Source organism: Camelus dromedarius, chromosome 18 (genome assembly GCF_036321535.1).
Source record: "Camelus dromedarius isolate mCamDro1 chromosome 18, mCamDro1.pat, whole genome shotgun sequence".
Taxonomy (NCBI): Eukaryota; Metazoa; Chordata; class Mammalia; order Artiodactyla; family Camelidae; genus Camelus; species Camelus dromedarius.
In genome coordinates, this window is record NC_087453.1 from 22,931,627 (window position 1) to 22,945,613 (window position 13,987).

The following is a 13,987-nucleotide window of genomic DNA, read 5'->3' on the forward strand; positions in this document are numbered from 1 at the left end:
TCCAGGGTAAACACTCACTAATAATTTCCATCATCTATATCTCAGTTTCATCATCTGTAAAAGAGAGGCAGTGAGCCCCCCATCTTCCTCTTCTGGACTTTGTCTTGTTCTCCTCTTAAATCACAACCTCTGCAACCCCTACCTTCATTCTTCACTTTGTCTTGTTTTTCCCAAGGGAAGGAAGGCAGCCTTGTCCCAGGGATGCTCAGGCAAACAAAGGAGCTGCTTCAAGCCAGCCACCCCCCCTCACCAACCCCAGTGGAATCACAGCCTCCATGGTAGGTTGGGTTATTGTTTTTAATACCAGTGTGAAATAAATTGAAAAATTACCCATAAAATACAGGTTTTCAGCAGCTGGCCTGAAATTTCTTTCCATAAACAAACAAGTTTAAAGAGATGCCTTCATGCCACCCGCCAACTCCTCCCCCAACCTTTTATGTCCTCGTGTGGGAGTGGGGTCCCCTGAGAGACTCAGCCTTCTGGGCAAAGGCAGGGGGCTGCTGGGGGTCATGGGTCAGCCCTAGGCCTTTCACTGACTTGTACCTCGTCCTCCCGTCTGTCTGCTCCATGAAGAATCCCCCAGACTCATCCCCCACCCGCGGTTCCTATACTCAGCATAGACTTGGGAACCAAACTCCCTGGATTTGAATCAGAGATTTCCTACCTATTAAGTGTGACTTGAAGCAAATTACTTATCTTTGCCTCAGTTTCCTCCTCTGAAAATAGGATAATATTACTGCCTGTTTCATAGGGTTGTTTGAGGATTAAATTAAATATACAAGAAGCTCTTAGAACAGTGCCTGGGGCAAGGCTGTGCATGCTGTGTAACTGTTAGCTATGATTAGTTTTACAGGCAGAAGAGAAAGTGGAATAGAAAATGGAGTAGGAGGCTTAGTGACATTTAGATTTTCCACAGTGAGCCTTCTTTGGGGTTTCCTCTGGGGTGTTTATATAAACATTTGCCCAATGCCCTGTAGTTTGCAAAGCTTGCTGACATCTGCTATTTCATCTGGCCTGACATTTAACTGTGGAAGGATTCAAGACAGGAGTTACGATTAGCCTAGCTTACGGAAGAGGAAACTGAGGTCTTGTGGGTGAACTGACTCACCCACGGCCTCAGGGAGTGATAGACTCCTGTTTGGTATCTTGAGGACCCAAGATGAATCCTGATCTTGGTCATAACACTAAACCCTGATTCTCATCATAGACTGAGCCTTGGTCCTTCATCACACACTGATATTTGGCCCTGATCTTAGACTGAATCCTAATCCTGGTCCCAGGTGGGGTTCTGACCCCATTCTTGATCAAGGACTCAGTCCTAGCCTGAGCTACCACCTTGGTTTTGGTCAGAACCTTGAATGTTGTTTCACACTAGGCCCTGGCTCCAGCCTCTGACTGAGCCCTGATCCTGATCTGAGATTGAACTGTAACCCTGCGGCAGACTGTGCCCTGATCCTTGTTATAGAGTCACACTCCCAGTCCCAAATCCTGGTTTCACACTGAGCCCCAACTCTGGCCCCAGATAGAACCCCCAGTGGGGTCTTTAACCTGGAACTCCACCTCTAGCCTCATCCCGGTTCTGCATGTGAACCCAATTGCCCATCTTCCCCAGGCTTCAGTCCACCACCCAGAAAATGATGGAAAAGGAAACTTCTCTCAGCACCGTTTGGAGAAGGCCCAGGCATCAGAGCAGGATTTACAACCTGTTATGGAAAGCAAGACCCCCAGCTCCTCTCCTGTGTTTGCAAACCCCACCACGCCCCCTGGGGGCAGCCTCAAAAGCCCAGGTCCTCTCGCCACCAGAACTCTGAGGACTTCTATTGTTTGGGTAGTTTTCAGTTTTGATTATTTAATACAGTCGTTTCTGGTTTTACACTCCTAGCCCTGGTCCCCTGGGACTGGGTTTTTCTTGCCCCTGTGGTTGAAGTTGTAACGCTTTTTCAAGCAAAGGGAAATTTTTTAAACAACAGTGAAAATATTTCTAAAACATGTTCACAATCAAGCTGCTCTCTCAGTAATTGGTTGGGGGAGAGAAGGGTAGGACAAGAGAAGTTTTGCTCAGCAGGGGCAGCAGGTCTCTGGTGGGCTGGGGGTAGGGGACCAGCCTTGGCTCTGGAGAGATGGAGGAGAACCGAGTGCAGAAACGTGGAGGGAAAAGCCAAGATTCGGGCCTCTGAACCCTCCCACTCTGGAAGGAGTGGAGACGCACAGCCTTTGACTTGCTATGCGCTGTTAACTCGGAGCCTCACGTTTCCCGTCTATGAAGTGGAGACAGTACATCTGCCCAAGGACAACTCTGGAAATCAGAAGACAAGGCAACTGCAGAGCACCCAGCACAGGTCCTGACCCCAGGCAGGTGTAAATTATAGCAGTTACTGCCGTCTTTATTATTTATACCCATTGTTTGCTAGCTGAGAGGCAGTGGAGCTTGGTGGTACATGGAGGCCTGCATTAAGCCACCTGGGTTCAAGCCCTGGTTCTATTGCTTACTAGTCACATGACCTTGGGCAAGTTGCTGAACCCCTCTGAGCCTCAGTTTCCTTGTCTGTAAAATGGGGATGGTAAGCAAGTTATTGTGAGGATTAAATGAGTTAATACATGAAAAGCACTTAGAATTGTGCCTGCACAGAGTAAGTGCCTCATAAGTTAGGTGTTATTATCTGTTAAAAACATTTTATGCATCCCTACTACATGCAGGTTTTAGTGACAGAAAAATTACTTTACATGAAGTGTAGTGAAGGACGCTGGGCCCCCAAGTTTTCTTGCTCAGTATCCTCTGCCTTGATTCCAGTCTTTAGGAGTTGATAATTGATTGGTTGATTGATTCATCCATTCATTTATTATCAAGCACTAACTGTGTGCTAGGGAGCAATGAGAATTAAAGACACAAGGCCCTCATGGCCTGGTGGGGAGCAGAGAAGGAAAGCAGGCAGTTACAACCAACTCAGATAAATTCTAAAATCCAGGCATGTAGGAGCGGTGGTGGGGAAGGTGCTGGAGGAAGGCCTGCAGGAGCTGATGTCTGAACTGAGTCCTAAAGGGCCTGCAGAAGTTAAACATTCATTTGTTCAACAAATATTTACCGAGGGCTTGTTCACATGCTGAGCACTCAACCAGCAGCACAACAGGTCCAGATCCAGCCTTCCTGGGGCTTACAGTCCAGTAGGGGTGATGGTGAGTGCTTTGAAGAGAACTGGAGTCAGGCGAGGGGGTAAAGAATGGTGAGGGGTGGTCAGGGAGGGCTTCTCTGAGAGGGTAATGCTGGACAGAGAACTGAATGAAGTGTGGGACTGAGTTGTGTGGAGGTCTGGGGAGAGCATTCCAGGCAGAGGAAACAGCAGATGCAAAGGCCCGGAGGCAGGAATGAATTTGGGGTCAAGGCAGTGGCTAGTGTGGCAGGAGTGAGGGGCTGTGTGGGAAGGGAGCAGAACTGTGGTGGGGTGGTGGAGCTGGGGCCCACAGGGCCCTGTCTGAATGCATTTCTGAGAAGATGGGGAGGGGTGGGCAGTCAGAGCAGGAGGGAGAGGGAGCAGGAGCTGTAGCCTTTGAGGAGGATGGGGTGGCAGGGGTTGGAGGGGTGCTGGGAGGAGAACAAGATTAGACACTGGCATTAGAAAAGGTGGAGTTCTGGGTCCTTCCACACTCTCTCAATTCTCACCACAGCCCATTTCACAGGTGGGGAAATGGAGGTCCCAGAGAGTCACCCGGAGGGGACACAGATCTGGCCTCTAGCTCCCGAGCCCTGGCTCCCTGAGCTTCCTCTTGTCTTCTCAGGAGTCTGTCTCCCAGCCCTCAGGATGCTCAGGACCCCAGCCTCCCCCAGCCCACAGGGTCCACAGCCACCTCCTTCCTAGCTGGCTCAGCCAAAATTGGCCTGAGAAGGAAGGGGTAGTCACCAACCCTCTGGTCTTCCTCAGCCCCTTAATCCCAGTCCTGCCTGCATGTAAAGATCTCCCAAGTTGTCTTCTGGTTTTGCCCCTGCCTGCTACCCCTACCCCTACCTCCACCTTGCCCCAAGAAGCCAAAGGGATCTGACATAAAGAAAACCAGGTTATCCCCTCCTGTTTAACACCTGCCTGTGGCTGCCCCTCATCCTCCCCATCACAGCGCACAAGGTCCACGGGATCCAGCCCCACTGACCTCTTCTCCACCTCTCTGCCCTTGTTACCTTCCTGTTCTTCAAACACACCTACTCATTTCCACCTCAGGGCCCTTGTTCCTGCCATTCCCTCTTCCTGGAACACTCCCCAGATCTCCCGTGGGGTGCTCACTCTGGTCTTCCCAGCCTCAGCTCAAATGTCACCGTCTCAAGGAGATTTTCCCTGACAACGCAATCAACCAGTTTTGGTCCCTTATCACCATGCTCCATCCTATTAGCCTGCTTCGTTCCCTTTATGCCTTTTCCTGCCATCGGAACTGGCCTTGTTGATTTCTTGTCTTGCTGATTGCGCCCCAGAAAGCAGGGATCTTGTCTGCACCCGCTGGGCTTCTTGCCCCAGGCCCTAGGCCAGCTTCTGTATCTAGCTATGAGTTGGGTGATGTGTCTGCCCTCCTGGAGTTGCTAATCTGGTTGGACAGAGGCTGGGGGAAGAAAGCAGATGATGCACCAGTTGCGGAAAATGCCACAAATGAAAATACCTGGGGGAGAGAGAGAGAGAGAGAGAAAGTAACCGGCTCGGGGAGCAGTGGGTGGCCAGATTCTGAGGAAGATCAGAGAGCTGGGATAAGAATCATTTAAAGAAGGTGCAGGTGTCAATCCTTCCACAGCAGTCCAGATGTGAGCGGTGCAGCCTGGTGCAGGGTCTGCCTGGTGCACAGCTCCTAAGGGGCTGCTGGAGAGAGCCCCCGACACATCCATACCCCAGCCAGTTGGATTGGTCAGCCTACAAGCAACATGGCCACAAGGGAGGTTGGGAAATGTAATATTCCGCAGGGGATCCATGTGCTCAGCTTAAAATCGGGGAAATATTATTATCTAAGAGAAAGGTAGATTGGATACGGGGGATGCCTGGGGGTCCTTGCCTGAGGCATCAGCAAGACACCACCAGCCCCCACTTGCCTGTTTTCTGCATGTCTGGTTCTTGGTCCTTCTTTGTGTAAAGCAGAGGGAAAGAGGGCTGCTCTTGGTCCTGAATGAGCCTGAATCCCACCTCAGGGACCCTTCCCCCTCTGCTAGTTCCCTCCTTCCCTTGGTCCTTTCTTAGGGTGTCTAGTCCGGCCCTCCCCGTCCCAGCTCTCCATCTGCCTGCAGTCTCTTGTCTCTGTCCTCTCCACCCTGCTTTGCTCTGATCTTCTTTCCACTTCCCCCTCTCATCAGTAGACATCTTAGAAGTTCTGCTCACCTGTGTGGCGGCTGCTTTCTCAGCCTCTTCTCACTCCATCCTCTCTGGAAGTCTGGCCTCTCCACTACCTGCTTACTCAGCGAGGACTGGTCCTTTTGTGTCATGAGATCCACTTGTTCTTTCCAGTCTCCCTGTAGCCCTGCTGGATCCCCTCAGCTGACGTTCTCTGTGACACTTCAGCACCCATGAGAAACAGAATGTGGGCTTTGCAATCAGGCAGGACAGGAGCAAGATTGCTTGATCCCTCAAAGCCTCAATTAGCTCAACTGTAAAATGGGATTCCCTCTCCTTCCTGCATTTCTTGGTGCATTCCTGAGTCTGTTTTCAGCCCTGTCCTCTGCTCTCTGTCTCTGCGGTATTCCCAGTGCCCTTCCCTGGCTCTGATGTGAGGCTCCAGATTGATGCTGAGACGCTGAGTGTAGTTCTGGGTAGAAGGAGCTGGGTGGGGCCGCTCTTGCTGCTCAGGGGGTGTGCTGCCTCTGTAAGGGATCACTGCCAAACAAACCCACCATTCTCCTGATGGAGAAACAAGAGGCTCCGTGAAGGTACATCCTGCAGTTCGCACAGCTTAGAGAGGAGGGAGCCAACTCAGCTTATTTTTCTCCAAGTCTGCAGGGTAGGGCAGGGGAAGAGTCCATGTTTTCCTCCACAATGGTAGTCACTTGACTTGGAGCTTGACGACAGATGTGTTCTCAGACAGTTGGCTGTAAAACAAGCCATCTTTCCCCACTGATTGCCATTGTGTTTGGGGGAAGAGAGTTGAGGACTTCGCTGTGTTCACTCTGGGTCAATAAATCCCCCAAACAAGCATAGCTGGTGAAAGTGGGGGCTCATTTATCAGCAGGGTTCTTAATTGCTCCATCAACTGATTTCCATGTCCCTATTACACAAGGGGTTTGAGACCGACTAGGAAGAAAGTGAAGAGTGGAAACTGGTCATCTTCTGAGCCTTTTACTTTCTGCTCATCAAGAAATGCAAGGAAGAAAGGAAGGAAGGAAGGAAGGAAGGAAGGAAGGAAGGAAGGAAGGAAGGAAGGAAGGAAGGAAGGAAGAAAGAAAGAAAGAAAGAAAGAAAGAAAGAAAGAAAGAAAGAAAGAAAGAAAGAAAGAAAGAAAGAAAGAAAGGAAGGAAGGAAGGAAGGAAGAAAGAAAGAAAGAAAGAAAGAAAGAAAGAAAGAAAGAAAAGAAAAGAAAAAGAAGAGAGACAAAGAAAGAGAGAGAGAAAGAGAAAGGAAGGAAGGAAGGGAAAGAAAGGAAGGAAGAGAGAGAAAGAAAGGAAGAGAGAGAGAAAGAAAGGAAGGAAGGAAGGAAGGAAGGAAGGAAGGAAGGAAAGGAAAGAAAAGGAAGAAAGGAAGAAAGGAAGAAAGGAAGAAAGGAAGAAAGGAAGAAAGAAAGAAAGAAAGAAAGAAAGAAAGAAAGAAAGAAAGAAAGAAAGAAAGAAAGAAAGAAAGAAAGAAAGGAAGAAAGGAAGGAAGGAAGAAATCCAGCTGCTACATAGCTGGGGAACAAATTCTTGGTATGGAAGTAATTCTGCTAAGGCTAGCCTCCTCAGAGTACATTCCAAATCCTTTTCCTATTTTCAAATTTAATTAGGAAACGTTTTCTGTAGTGTGAGTCATCACTTAATAATGGGAGGGGTGTTTATTAGAAAATGGGTGGAAAGAGGACAGGACAGTTACACGATTCAAATCTGGGTTCTGCGAGTCACTCCCTGGCTGTGTGATCTTGGATGAGCCCCTTCACCTCTCTGAGCACCAGTTCCCTTGTCTGTGAATTAAGAGCTATGTGGCAGAGATTTGGGGAGCTCTAAACTAGCTCATACACATGGGAAAAAAAAAAAAAACCTTCCAGCTCATATTCACCATGTTCTCTTCTCACTCAGTCTCCTAAACGTTGGGGCCATGCTAGGAGTATTGTTTACTTTCTCCAGCATGAACTACAGCCACCCAGAAACCATCCAGTCGCCCCTCTGAAATGGCATTTCAGGTTAAATCAGATGCATCTTCTTACACTGGCACAACTTGGTCTCTCCCCTAGAGCCAAGAACATAGTGATTGCTGTAAAATGTCTTTGGATGGGGTGGGAAGCCCAGAAGAGGGAGACATATCCTGGGTTGGGGTCTTCAAGTGTTAGGGTTTGGTTAGCAAGTAAGAAGTGGGCATTCGGGAAGTGCAACCAGCAAAAGCCAGTGTGTGGAGGCGGGACTGGGCTGAAAGATGCCATGGTTGAAAGTGATGATGGTAGATTAACCTCAAAGCCACTGAGAGCTCAAGAGCAGAGGGGAAATTATGAATTTCCATTAAAGAAGGACCAAAGGCATTCATTGGATGATTTGTTCTTGGGGTGAGCATCTCTTCTCCCCTGCTGGAGAGATTCTGTTTCTCTTGGACAATAGGCATTGGTGAGTGCAGAGTTTGTATATCACACTTTCTTTTCCCCTTTCCTCTGTCTCTTGAGAACTCTTCCCTAATTCCAGGAGCCTGGATGGAGCTCTGGCTAAAAGGGGAGAGCTTTCCAGGTGAAGCCAGTTAGAATCTTTTCTATCTGCTGGGGCTGTAGGGAAGGGTCTCCGTCTCCGGGCTATCAGGACATAGTGTTAGGGCTGTGGTGTCACATTTATGTCACATGGAGTGAAGCTTGTCTAAAGCAGAAAAATGCTTTACACATTGATGTGATGCTACACAACAGAGATACAGAAAGAAGCAAAGCTAAGTCGGGGTGGGGGGGCTTGCCAATATTGCCCATGTGTCTGGATCTCACCATACCTGCAGCCCATTGGATTTGACTTTTATGTGAATCAATTAATTCCCTTTGTGTGTTTAACAGGATTCCTGTCATAAGCAAGTGAAATAATTCTAATTAATACAGTTGGCAAATAGAGACAGGCTTCCTCTTTAGAAATAGCCAGAGCAGGGATGGAGCACAACAGACATGGTGATGCTGAGTGAAGGTCTAAGGGTCTTTGCTGACTTTCTGCAGCCCTGGCTAAAGTCACTGCCCCTCTCTGGGCCTCAGTTTCATCATCTATGAAATGGGCTGCTAAGAACAGAAAATAAAATTATTTATTTATCTTGTTGAAAAATGAGTTGAGGCAGCTTATAGATATTAGAAAACCAGAGGACAAGAAAAGAAATGGATAATGAAATTGTGAGAAGGGAAAAGAATGTGAATTCAAGGATGAGATCAGGTTACTGAATGGCTGCTGGGAGATTCTGAACCAGTTCCAGAGGTGACTAGAAAAGTTTGTTCTGAGCATCCTTGCAGCCAAAGCAAGAAAAGAGAGACACAGTTATATGGTTTCATAGCGGGAAAAACCCAAACCAGTTCCCAAGAAGCCCAACTTTTCCTGGAATAAAAATCTGGAATAAATTTCTTGTGGTTCTCCATCATAAAGACTTTGTGAAACGCCATGAGCAAAGATAAAAGACAAGAAACAAGCTAGAGAAAACAGTTGCAACATATATTAAGTCAGAGGATTAAAATCCGTAATAAACCAAGAGTTACTACAAGTCAGTAAGAAAAAGACAAATCACACCATCATAAAATGGACAAAGGAGAATAAAGACACAATTCACAATAGAATTCACAACGGAAGAAATAGCTATGAAATCATCAACAACAACAAAAAATCAAAAGAATGGGTAACACCAGTGTTGGTGAAGGTATGGAGAAATGGGCATGCTCAGACACTTCTGTTTTCTCTGAGGACGTCTCATCACCTGACATTATATATTTATGTGTTTATTTATCTGCGGCTGTTTCCCAGACCAGACTGTGAGTTCCAAGGGGATAAGGACTATCTCCTTTTCACTGTTAAATCCCCAGCACCTAGAAAAATATGCCCAGCACAAAGAAGGTGCTTGATAAATGTTTAGCAAGGGCATGAGTGAGTGAGTGAACGAAGGCATAGATAGAATATAAGTTGGTGTAAAATTCTTTGGTAGGTGATCTGGGAACATCCATTTGAATTTCAAAGACTCATTCATTCACTGATTTAGAAATCCCTACTTTAGCCATCTGCTCAATAGAAACAAACAAATTCTCAAAGGAATGAGTAGAAGAATGTTCCTTGTTGCATTGTGTAAATGGCAAAAGTTGGAAATAACCTAAATGTCCAAGAGCAGGGCACTGATTAAGTAAGTTATGGTATATCCTCACTACGGAATACTATGTGTACTTCTTAAAAAAGAAGAAGAACGGGGGTAGGGGCTCAGTGGTAGGAACACATGTTTAGCATGCACAAGGTCCTGGGTTCAATCCCCAGTACCTCCATTAATAAATAAGTAAATAAACCTAATTACCCCCAAATTTAAAAAAAAGAGTAATGAAAAAGAACAAGAACAGATCTATGATACTCATGTAGTCTGATCTCTAAGGACATATTACCAAAGGAAAATAGCCAGTCACAGAGCAACAGAATGTAAGTATCCATGGAAAAAAACAAAAACTCTATCGATCTATCATCTGTCTATGTATCTGTATATCTATTCATCCATCCACCCATTTATCATCTATCAAAATAAACAAATAGAAAAATACCTTGGAAGGAAACACCAAACTTCACAGTGGTAGCTTCTGGAGAAGAGAATAAAATGGGGAGGTGTGCAAAGGTCTATTTTTACTTTAAAATTTTACTTACGTATAGAAGACATTTAAAATGCACACAGGAAAAAAAAACAAATTACTATGAATCTGGCCTCCCAATTCACTTCTGATTTTTTAAATATACAAATGTTCCTTCACTGATGTACTCATCCACCACTAATGAACTCATCTACAAAACAGAAACAGACTCACAAACACAGTAAACAATCTTACGTTACTGGGGAAAGTGGGTGGGAAGGGATGACTTCGGGAGTTTGAGATTTGCAAATGTTAGCCACTAGATATAAAAATAGATTTAAAAAACCAAAATACTTCTGTATAGCATAGAAAACTATATTCAGTATCTTGTAATAACCCTTAATGAAAAAGAGTATGAAAACAAATATATGTATGTATATGCATGACTGAGACATTATGCTGTACACCAGAAATTGACTGTACTGCAATTAAAAAAATAATAATAAAATAAAATGCACACAGATAGGGGTGAAAGTTGACAAAACTTCACAAACTCTATACATCCCTCTAACCAGCACTCAGATAAAGAAAGAATATTGCCAGCATGGGCCCTGCTTCTTATCCTCTCAAGAATTCTTGTCACTATCCTTCCATCACCTTTACTACCTTAGATTCATTTTGCCAAATTTCGAACTTTATGCAAATGGGATCATAAGGTGGATACCATTTTGTGTTTGGGCACACAACGTTCTGTTTATGTGTTTCATTATTTGCATTTTTAATTGATATATTTGTGTACATTTCAACTATTTTCAAAGAGAATGTATCACCTGTATTCTACATGTATGAGTCAGGTAATTACAATTTATTAATGAAGATAAATCAACACAGACAAGGTTGCCTTCACCATGTGTAACAGAGAGTTTCACAAGGTAAAACACGAATGAGCAGGTCTCAGGCTGCTGTTCCATATCTCTACCCCCAGAGCGGGCGGCTGGGGTCCTGGAAGGCTGTTTTGGTGTGGGGTTTCCTTGGCTGTGGCTGAAACTTTTACGGAAGTTGGAGTTTCGGCAGACGGTGCTCATGTTCCAGGATAACGGAGCTTCCGTGTGGCGGTCCCACCTCGCCGAGCATCAGCAGCGTCCGCTCAGGCTCGCACAGCCCAGAGAGGAGACGGGCCTTGGTGTGGCGAGGGCCTAATCCAGGCCTATCTGGCTTCAGATTCTGAACCAGCTTTTTCCAGTTGGGTAGCGAAATGGGCAGCCAAGAAAACGATGAAGACGCGCTAACCACAATGCACATGGCTGCACGGACGTCCACCTGCCAGGTGGCTGGGTGGGCGTGGTGTGGGAGAGACTAAGATGCTGGGATTTCGGGGACTCTGCTGCAAAATGCAAAAGAAAAGCCTGCAGGCTGGGTAGAGGCGGCTCACGTGGGCGGCCTCTGAAACCTCCCAGGCCTAACTGGGTCCTTCTCTGGGGGCAAAGGGGTCAAAGCCTCCACCTCTGGTCAGTGGGAGACAGATTGAACAGTCTGCCGTCATCTGGCGTCTGTGATTCTTTGTTCGCGTTCCCACCAGTGCACCGGACAGCGGATAGAAGCAGATGATATTTGAAAAACAAAATTTTTTTAAAGAATTTTTATTAACCATTCCCTTCCTTCCCTCCCGCCCTCCCTCCCCTTCCTACCATTTCTCTTCCTTCTCTTTTCCCTTTCTCTCCTTCCTTCTCCTCTCTCCTCCTCCCCTTCTACTTCCTCCTCCTCCTCTTTCTTCCCCTTCTCCTATTCCTCTTTCCCCTTCTTTTTTCTTCTGCTCTGAATAGACATGTGCTGTCCAAACATAGACAGTGCCAAAGTGTATACTGGGGAAAGTGTACCCCTGTCCTCCATCTGTCCCCCAGCCACCCAGTTCCCCTTCTGGAAAGCAGCAACTGTTTTCAGTTTCTTTGCTGTGTTTCCACTCAGAAGAAGTTTATGCATTATGAGCATATGCAGTATGTACTCTCCCCACCTTTATCTTTACCAAATGATACTGTGGTTTGTAGTTTCTTGCACTTCACTTGCTGCAACACACCTTGACCACCGTTTTTTATTAGTACTTAGCTGCCTCTTTTTCACAGCTGCATGGATTCCATGGTTTAGATGTGCCATCACATATTTAATTGGTACCCTGTTAAATGACATTTAGGTTGTTTCCCATCTTCTGCTATTACCATAAGGCTGCAATGCCCGTCCTTATGCAGATGTCACATTGCAAATATGAGTATATGTGGAATAAACTCCTAGAAGTGGAATCAGTGCGGCAAAGGGGATATGTGTTTATAATCTGGTAAATGTAGCCAAATGGCCTGACATGCCAACCAATGCAGCAGAATGCCTGTTCCCCACCTGCCATCACCCGACACTTTCACTTGATCTGTAGTCTGTATTCCAATTTCCTCAACTGTCCCAATAATGTCCTTTATAGAATTTTTTCCCAGTGCAGGATGCAGTCCAGGATCACATATTTTATTATTGTTGTGTCTTTTTAGTCTCCTTTAATCTTGAACAGTTTCTGACCTTTCTTTGTCTTTTATGACTTTGACATTTTTGAACAATGTAAATATGTTGTTTCATAGAATGTCACATCCCTCACTGTGGGTTTGTGTGCTCTTCCTCAGGATTGGACTCAGGGTGTGCCCTTTTGGTGGGATGCCTGCGAAGTGATGGATGCTGTGTCCTCCCAGTGTGTTACAGCAGGAGGCACACGATGTCAAGCTGTCCTTTCATTTGTGTTAACTTTGATCACTTGGTTAAGGTGGTGTCCAGTTTCTCCACTATAAAGGTATTCCTCTTCCTTTTGTAATTAATTTTTAGGAATATACTTTAATATCCTTAATAAATATCCATCCTTGTCAAACCCATTGTACATTTAAAATTTCTTCACTGAAAGTGGGAAGCATTTGCTCCTGTGTTTAAGGGCCATTGGGTTTCCTTTTCATCAAATTTTGGTAATAATTTTCTTTTCTTAAACAAATTTGAATGTTTATTTTTAAAAAACAGAATGGTTCAAGCTCGGTCCTATAGCTCTGGATCCAAAATGATGATAATGATTTTTTTTAAATCCTCATTTCTCCAACATCTCCAAGAATGATTGCTTTACAAAACTCACCTGGGTCTCAGGCCCATCCCTGGACCTGGCTTGCCCTCCCTGATGACAGCCAGAGACTCCCCTCACAGTCTTTGTTGCAGGAAGGGGCAGAGAAATGCCTCTTGCCGTTCCCAAGGGAGATAGGATGCAGGTCAGAAGTGGCCCAGGCCAAGATTACAGCCTGCCCTGAGCACCAGCCCTAGTTCTCCAGCTATTACCTCCTAACTATCTCCCCAGCCCCAGCCCAGGGGAGGCCCCTCTGCCTCTTGCATTTCTTAGATGCTGAACCTTGCTCCAGAACAGGGGACCACTCACCCCCCAATGTCATGCTGGCCTCAGGCTCCCAGTGTTGTCCCTCCTACTCCAGGCTGACCCATACCACAGTCCCCATTGCTCAAACCCTGCAGTCCTGGTGCATGGGGTGCCCCTGGGGGAGGAAGGTTACCGAGGTGTTTTAGCCACAGATCTCTGCTCAGATAAAACCCTACTCAGAACTCCAGCCCATACAGCATCTCAAAATAAACCTGAAAACCCGTTGTAGGTTCTGTTCTTTTCACCTTGCAAGCGTTCCCAGGTGTGCCTGCCAATTGCCATGAAGTCTAGATAATTGTTAATTAAGTAAATTATGTACTCATAGCCAATACTTACTAGGTAAAATTTTAAAACTCTCAAATAATTTGACAGCTAAACGTATAGTAAATGTGAGTACACTTTGAAATATTTGATACAATTTGATAAAAATTTGATTAAAAAGGAAAAAAGAGTGTCAGGGGCCCAGAGCGAGTCCCGCTTCCACACCTCCCCAGATAAATCACGATGCCCTGGTTTTGTCTGTCTCTACACTGTTCCCTTTAGTGTTACCCTCTCATTGCATGTTGTTGATGGGACTAATTGTTTAAGGTCTCTCTCCCTCAACCTGTAGCTCCATGAGGCAGTCTGGTCCACCATTGCCTC